The sequence below is a fragment of the Opisthorchis viverrini genome (genome assembly GCF_000715545.1).
Source record: "Opisthorchis viverrini unplaced genomic scaffold opera_v5_4, whole genome shotgun sequence".
Lineage (NCBI taxonomy): Eukaryota > Metazoa > Platyhelminthes > Trematoda > Opisthorchiida > Opisthorchiidae > Opisthorchis > Opisthorchis viverrini.
In genome coordinates, this window is record NW_008751660.1 from 1816701 (window position 1) to 1824819 (window position 8119).

Genomic DNA, 8119 nt, shown 5'->3' on the forward strand with positions numbered 1-8119 from the left:
GCTACGCACAACTACGCACTGATGATGTCACCTCGATTGGTGATGAAACGTTTGCAACCAAATTGCCCAGCTCAGCGAACAAGCCAACGACCATCTACGCTTTCTGAGCTACCGACATTCTCCTCTATAGAATAGTGGCCTTATATCCTCTTCAAATTCGAGCTAATCAAGCAGCTGATCAGCCGCTCGTAACCGAACGGTTGTGTGTTCCTACTATTTGCTGAGAGCCTACGAGTTCGAGATTCCCCGGAGCTCCCTCAAATTCGCAATTCTGGTTATCCTTAATTAGGGTTAAACAATAGTACAGTGTTCTTCGGTTTTTCGGCATAGGTTCAGCTTGATTATAGGACATAATTATGTGGGAAACAAGATTGGCTGAAACTGTTTGACCAATGACCCTTCCTTGAGTTTTAAATGAGTTCAGCTTACAGCTAGAATGGCCATTCGGTAACCCGTCTCAAACACATATGTTTGATTACTGATAAAGAAAGCGTTTGTGCCATCTGGTCACACTTATATTTGTTGCTGAACTTGAAGGTAGAATGATGAGTACGACTGATAAATAAGTCTAGGTCAATGTGCCTGTTGTCTGAAACATATTGCCGAGGTTACAATTTAGCGATTGGATAAATGCGCTGTGTTAAAAGGCTCTAGTCTTGGTGTACGTCACTGGTTAAGTGATCACGTTAGAATGAGGCTACCAAAAATATGGCTTTATCCCTTGTCTTTGAGAGTGTCGTCTTTCCGGGCTGTTCCTTACTATGAATGTGGGTGGACCGTCCATGATGTCTACTTGTATCTGAAATTTGGTTTAAACATCTTTTTTTAATAGTACCTTCAGTACATATCCCCTAGTCCCATCAAACAATACCTTAATCGGGCCGCTTATATACACTACTGGGATGGAGACGTAAAACTGCAAATACTCTTCAATGTAAGCAGGGTTGTGATGATGTGTTTCATTTGGTGTACCATTCAAGCTTTTGGAATTGAAGACTCCGAACGAGCCTTTATGGTGTGATGTGCACTGTATGAATGTGGTTGTTCTAAGTGTAATTATGTTTGCTCGTGATCACCAGAACGATATCTCAAAACATTTACAAATGGTAACAAACTATTTCCTGCAAGCTACTGCTGTAGGAAAACAGAAAACACAAAATTGCTCAGTATTCTATATAGACGAATCCCTATTCACCGCTTCCTTCTTCAGTACTGACCACCTCTATCGTGTGGCGTAAGAAGCTTTTACAATAAACCTAACATTTTCAAGAACCAAAGTGTATTTTTATGGCAAAGCGAGTTCCCAAGCCCCAAGGTGAAACATTGTGGGACATCGACCTGATAGGATCCCTGTAATCCTTTCATTTGGTTGTAACTGTAGTGGATGTTCTCACCTGCTTGTATTGCGCCTCCGGGACACACGCATTCAAAAGTATATTTGCAGTTTCCTCTTACCAGAGGATCCTGTGAATCCGTGCGCGTCTGTTTTGATTGTCGAGGGTGTTTTTCTATTTCTGAATAACATGCCGCGACCCTAACCAGGTGTGAGCAAAAAAATATGTATTTTCTAGATCCCAGTTGCTTGATTATTTTACAGTATCCTTACTTTGGACTTCACCTTTATTGATGGGATTTGTTATGGATCTAGTAACGGATGTCAGCCATTCTAACCTTCAATCCGAAAGCCTGGTATTTTATTGTGCTATCCAATTGTACTCCTTATAACGATCAGTGGAATTTGGTAGACCCTTAAAAGGCAACATCTTCATTTTGGCCCGAACGAAGAAAATATATGTAAAGTTATATGGATGATGCAAGGTGCCACATTTGAAATAGATGGCACGAAATTATTCAGTACCTAGTGCTGGGAAGCTTTTAACATCTCTCCTTTCATTGCTTTCTGTGGTAAACTTTTGTGTTTGGTTACACAAACTAGCAATAGCTCATTCTAAAGGTCCTTAGAATTGACATAGTTACTTAGATAACTTGTTCAACTCATTCTAGCAGTTCCTAGGAAATTGGTGGCTAGTTCAGCTAGCCCAGGAATCATTGACGTCATATTGACCAGAATGATGTGGCTCAATTTGCCCATCAAAAAGACTTGTATTGTAAAGCCACTCTGCCCTAACGGTGATTAGATGACTGTTTTATCAAACGCGCAATTATAACCTACAGTTTTTTTGAGCAACTTAAAGATTCCCTCGTGTTCTGTGACATCGTGGCGACTCGTGGGATTGACGGAATCTCTTGCGTTCCGCAACGTATGTAGTCCTATTTCCCTAGCTAGGTGGTGTGAGGTAGCTCGTTAGTTTATTATAGCCAGTAGAATCTTCAGAATAAATCCCCGAATCGTAAAGAAACAATGGTCAGAAAGTTGGTGACAACATAATACTGATGTTTAGATTAAGCGGACATGGGGAGTTGCAGGAAATCCACTGAAATCGAGGAATTGAACAAGCTGTCTGAATTCAAAATGACTGATGAAAGCTCGTCTGACCTATCTTATGAAACGAGAAAAATATTCTAAAAAAATTAACGTAGACAAAAAAATTCAACTAGATATTGGATTGAAAGACCGCCCGTTTATTGGACGTTCGGTCTACCATGCACTTTCCCCACGTTACACCCATACGTTTAATATTCACATGTTGTTTGGTAATACCCTCTCCGCTTGGTAGTTGGTTGAGATTCCTCGTTGCTGTGAGTGAGTTCTTCGTAGAGCTACTACAAAGTGCAAGAGTCTGAACATTATCTAAGCGTCAAACTGCATCCATGTTGTCAGAACTTAAAAATGAGATTTCGTAGGTCTCAAAAAGGAACGTCCGAGTACACACAGCTAGGGCGAAGAGGCCGTTCTTCGCTTGGTTGCAACTAATATTGGCGGGATTTTTAAATCTCACACTATTCGTAATGTTCATGAACAAAATAATTTTTCAAGCTTTGGTTCTGGAATGGTGACACCCTTCTTTTTGGACTGAGGCACACTTTTCTGTCTACTTCGGTTCGAATCCGAACAAAATCTTCCTGTTTATTCAAGAGTATTTTTTCAACCAAACTCTCTTTCGACAACTACCATGAGGAAACGTCTCTCCATTTGTCTTCAAAAACGTTTTTCTAATCAAATACCCATCAAAAGCTAATACAAAATTTTCTTTGTCTTCAATTCCAACGGGGGAGCTATGAAAACATTACCCTCACTTTCTGTGCCAAACCACAGGCGATCATCCTGGAATTTGTGAAACAAGAGGACTTATTCTTTCAGTTTCCGCAGGCTTTTAAGAGGTACTTGCGATGCAAACTAAAGAAAATGTAGCGACCAAACCAATATCTAAAATATCGAACAAAGTGAATCAAAATTCAAGGGTGGAATCGAACCACAGATATCATGGTGGGTGACTTTACTCCTTAAAATTTTACTCTTCTTTCTGCGGACCTCTGGAGGCAGATTCTAATGGTTTACCATCCGCCTGTCAATAAAAACGGGCAGTCAAATCTGAAGAACGGCTGAGAACTTCTGTGTGTGCGACGTCCACCAAAAGTGGCAATGTGGTGGGCGTAACATTAGATGAATAGTGAGGGAATACCATGAATTTCTACTATCATAAACAAGCTGTGTGTACCTCCTTGATTTACTTGAAAATGACTATTCGAACTTACTGATAAGACCTTTCAAACTGAATGCCATAAATACATCAATTTTTAAATCGGATCGTGCTTAGTTGATAATCAGTAGTGCAAACTCAAAGGGTTCTAAAATCTTCTTTGAACCTAAGCAAGTAAATTTTTGGAAGTATTGGAGCAAAAGCAAATTATCCTAGTGAATAACTTTACTGATTAGTGAATGATCTGTCCTTGTGTTCACTCACAAGCAGCTGTTAAGGTGTACTGGAGTAATTTTTACCTAAATTATCACTGCGAGTAAATTGTTAAGGTCATGAAACTCTACTATTGAAAAATTTTGCCAGATCAGTATTATACTGGGTCTCAAACGACCAATACAACATTCAACAGGTTTGTTGCAGATGGAAATGAACGAAGCGTTTGTCAACCGTGGTCGTCATCAGGACGTTTAGTTAAATGGTTTCCGTAATAAATTCATTTGGGTCAGATGGCGACTCTTTCTAGATAGATATCGCAACGCCGCCTGCTTCCTTCGGAATTGGTGCCCCAAAAGTACTGCCGGATGAAGATAGTGATGTTTAGGTCTGTATGTCTGTAATGGCGAACGCGCAAGTGCCGAATTTGCGTTTTTAAAAGCCTGTTAGCTATCAAAAATCGCGCGAAGGTCTGGCTAAATTTACTTCACCTGTAAAAGTTCATAATCCCTCAGGACTTGAGCTGATTATACATTTTTTCAAAGTTCCAGACTGTTTTAACACCAAAAACGTACTGGGTTTTCATCACAAAACCATAAAATGCTATGTTGGTTGACTCTAAAGTCGTCAAAAAGTAGGACTTAACTTGAAGCGGCTAGTTAGAATATCCGAGCTTTATATTGTTACGCTCCTTGTATGCCTGATGGAATGTGAACCTGACAAGGATATGTAAACGTAACATGTAATTCGCCGCTGCTGCATTATAACAAATGAGTCTTATGAGCTTTACGCTGGATGTGTAATTGATGCAAGTTCGCGCGTTCCTTACGGTTCGAATAGCTTTCCAGAGTGTAGTCTTGCTTGGGCATGCCGCAGGGCCAGACACAGAAACTTTGTGTGTGCCCAACGCTGGGCAACTTTATCCGATTGGTTATTCAATTAGATATCACATCAACCTGAGGGAAGAGTTTGACTTGATGTTTGCCAGAGATATTCGGCTGTATGATGACTATATATGTTCAAGTTCGTGTCGAATCATTGAATATATATTCGGTTTTTCTTGCTCGTACTTACTGACTCACCCACTTTTACGTGCAAGCTGAGGTCAAAATGTTTTCAGTTACCTAGTAGTCTTTAGGTCTACATTTTAAACTCTTGGTAAAAGCCAAATAAATTGTCATTTGGTAGCATCTTCAAAAGACGTCCTGTGGGTACATGGATATTTTTTACACATCACCCAAAATACGTTTAACAATTCGTTAAAAAAATATTGGCTCCCAATATGGACTGGCGATGGAAATCAGCCTCGATGGCAGTGGAATTCGACTACCCATAATCTCTTTGAACCTGGATATAAAACAATAGACTGTTTTGGTGGTTGCGTCTGTTTATGCTTAAGGTAAACAAGAGGCTTCGTCTCTAAGACTTAGCTGCAAAATGTCCCCCATTCATCACAGAAGCCGAGATTATGGTAAACTTTGAAGTCGCCCATATGATTGATTGTCTACCGTGCAGAGTCCAAATTGGAAACTTCGCATCAGAAATTTAAGGAAGCGTAATTTTGAAAAAGGTACATTTGATCGTGAGGTTCAAGTGAATTTGAGTTATGAGCTCGAACCACAGTCTGTCTTGTAACCGTTTGACGTCTCTGCCAAAATTCTGAAATCCATCATCTACATGAGTACGCAAAAGAAAATTTCATGTTCCACTCTTCGTTTCCTGTGCCTACGTTCACCTTTACGAATACAAGCTCAAAGACGATCTTCAGCAGCGCACATCCTTTTACGTGCCAATGAGTTGGGAACAAGTTAGCCAGCCTGGTGTCCGTTCGGCGGAGGTAAACCGCCATCCGTTAGCTTGAATGATTTTTATCCTTTAGTGACTCCTCACCAAGGATAGCTGCCCCCTCAAATTTCTCCCTTTTCAAATTTCAGTTTGACAAACCAGATACACCGCTAGGTTATCATTGGCAAAATGCAACATGATCCGTAAAAAACAGTGCTATTTGTGTTGTTGGTTTGAGATACAAAAGATTTGACTCTGGTCCGACTATGTAAAAAGAGGCTGTTCTAGTGTCCCGCCTCCGGGGAATTTTATGTCTCCGCAAGGAACTATTTTTCACGTTGTACGGAACTTAAATTCACTTGTGAGCAACCCTCTAGAAAAAAGATGGCAAATTCACTTTTTCCTCTTGATAACTGTTGACAAAATTAAAAGTTTAAACCCTGTCTAGCTTTTTGCCATACATACAGAAAATATGTAGGATGTTGTTTTGAATGCTTCAGTTACCGTCGTACATAGGTCAAATCTCAGCTATATAGGTCTATGTAGGTCTCAGCAATGTAATGCTGGATGTCTTCATTGACCGTTTTTGTTCAGAAACAAACTTGGGTCTAATATTTCGTGCCTCGTTGCCACTGTTCGTTTTAATGGAATTGCAGAGGGAAAGTGTGTTTCGGAAAGAACTTTAAACAGCGAGGTTTGCAAAATCTGGAGCGTCAGCAAAGCAAACATGTTTTGCATCTTTGAAGGTTCTGAACATTTCTTATTTAACGGCATCAGAGCGTCTTGCCAACTGCCCAGTCTAGATAAGGTCTCTGATCAGGTACTCTGGAACTTCGACCGGGAAATTTTCCAAGCACGCTGATCCAAAGGTCCTTGGTGTTATTGTCTTTAGATGTGGTCATTCAGAATATCAAAATGCTTACATCATTCTTATTTTCAAAAATAATGGACATCCGTCCACTCTGGCCGCATTTGTTATATTATTGGCAAGCCTACCACAAGGAAAAAATTAGTACAGGTACGGTCATACTTCTTCCGGTCAGGGACAGTGACGATCACTCTTGTCACAAAACGTATCAGCAGATTAACACCAAAATACGCGGTTTGAACGTTTTCTTCAAGGAAACTGCTCATGCAACTAATGAGGAATTTCCGAAAAACCCACGGACTGATAAGCCCCCCTTCGATTTCTAAAAGAGTATACCAACTAAAATAGGAGGCAGCCTTCATGCGGCGCATTTAGTTGAGGACAATATGATAAACAAGAGATTCAGTTATAATGCAGCTGTCTGTCGATAGAACCAGCTTGGTGTGAATATGTGTGTATTCATTGAATCGGTCACCTTTCAACGAAGCCCAAGAAGCTAAGGATACAACTAACTTAATGTTAGCGTTGTAAATTGCCCATAAAGCAATTTGGGACTTTAATAATTGAGACGCTTGATACGGTTCGTTGGGCACAAAGTGAGGTAGAATTCGCCCCAACATAGGCTGAAAATCTCTCTCGAAAAGCTCTTCATAAATATCTGGTTGACCCAATTCGAAATCTTGGGTTGCGTGCAAGTAACCAACGCATTATCAGTAGATAAACTCAGGATTTCTAACCTTTAGTTGACAAAATAACCCTAAAATCCTTTGGGAGATGCGTACACCAAAGCAACTGCAGCTTTGACTGCTTCAAAAAAAATCAATATCAGACAAGTATACACCTGAGATTTTATTGAAAGATTTAGTAGTAATATGAAGTTTACTTTCATTGTAGGCTTCTATTACCTGCCCAATTTTTACGGTTTGATTGATGGTTATTTTAGTTACAATGTCTTCTTCAAGCAAAACCCAGGTTTATGGATTGCTAAATTTGGGACAGGTACAAATCGCCGGTCACGCTCGTTAAGTTAACCAACCCTTAGAATCATTTCTTTTCATTGATAAGGACTTGGTTAACCATCTGAATTAACTATCTGAATTATTATTATCTAGATCTGTTTATTATTAGATATAAATAAATACCGTATAGCATCAGATTAGCATGTGGTGTAGTACAGTAGTATGCTAAGACAGTGGTAATATGCCCGAAATATGCCAGACATTTTCTTAGTTTATTGAAATCATCAGGTTGTGGAACAATGTATCAATCCGAAAATTGCTTCCCTTATATCTTGCGAGCAGAATACTTGTTTCAGGTAGATAGCTTCAAACACTCAGACAGTATGCAACAGGACAAGCAGTGAACCACAGCAAAATGGTGTGATTTAGAAATCGCTTCTACGACTGCCATTTACTGGGAACTACATATGCTGAAGCAGATTATGCTGTATACTACTCAGATATTCCATCAATTTTTCAAATGGATCTGGGAATCGGTTTTTCCCCTGATTTTTCACATTTATCTGTGCTAAGATTTCCCCTAAAGCAAAGTTACCGTTGCGTCATAGGTTAAGCAGTAATAAGTAATTGGTTGTTGATCAGGTGGCTGTTGATCTGTTCGCCGAGATTGGCAATTGACTTGCGGCGAACAG

At 39.8% G+C, this 8119-nt stretch overlaps 1 protein-coding gene across 1 annotated transcript in view; it reads left to right on the top strand.

Annotated features, from left to right (window-relative positions):
* The window catches only part of T265_12537 (hypothetical protein), a gene marked incomplete at both ends in the record, with an annotated part of 48720 nt that overhangs the window by 39028 nt on the left and 1573 nt on the right, over positions 1 to 8119 (top strand). The window lies entirely within an intron of this gene.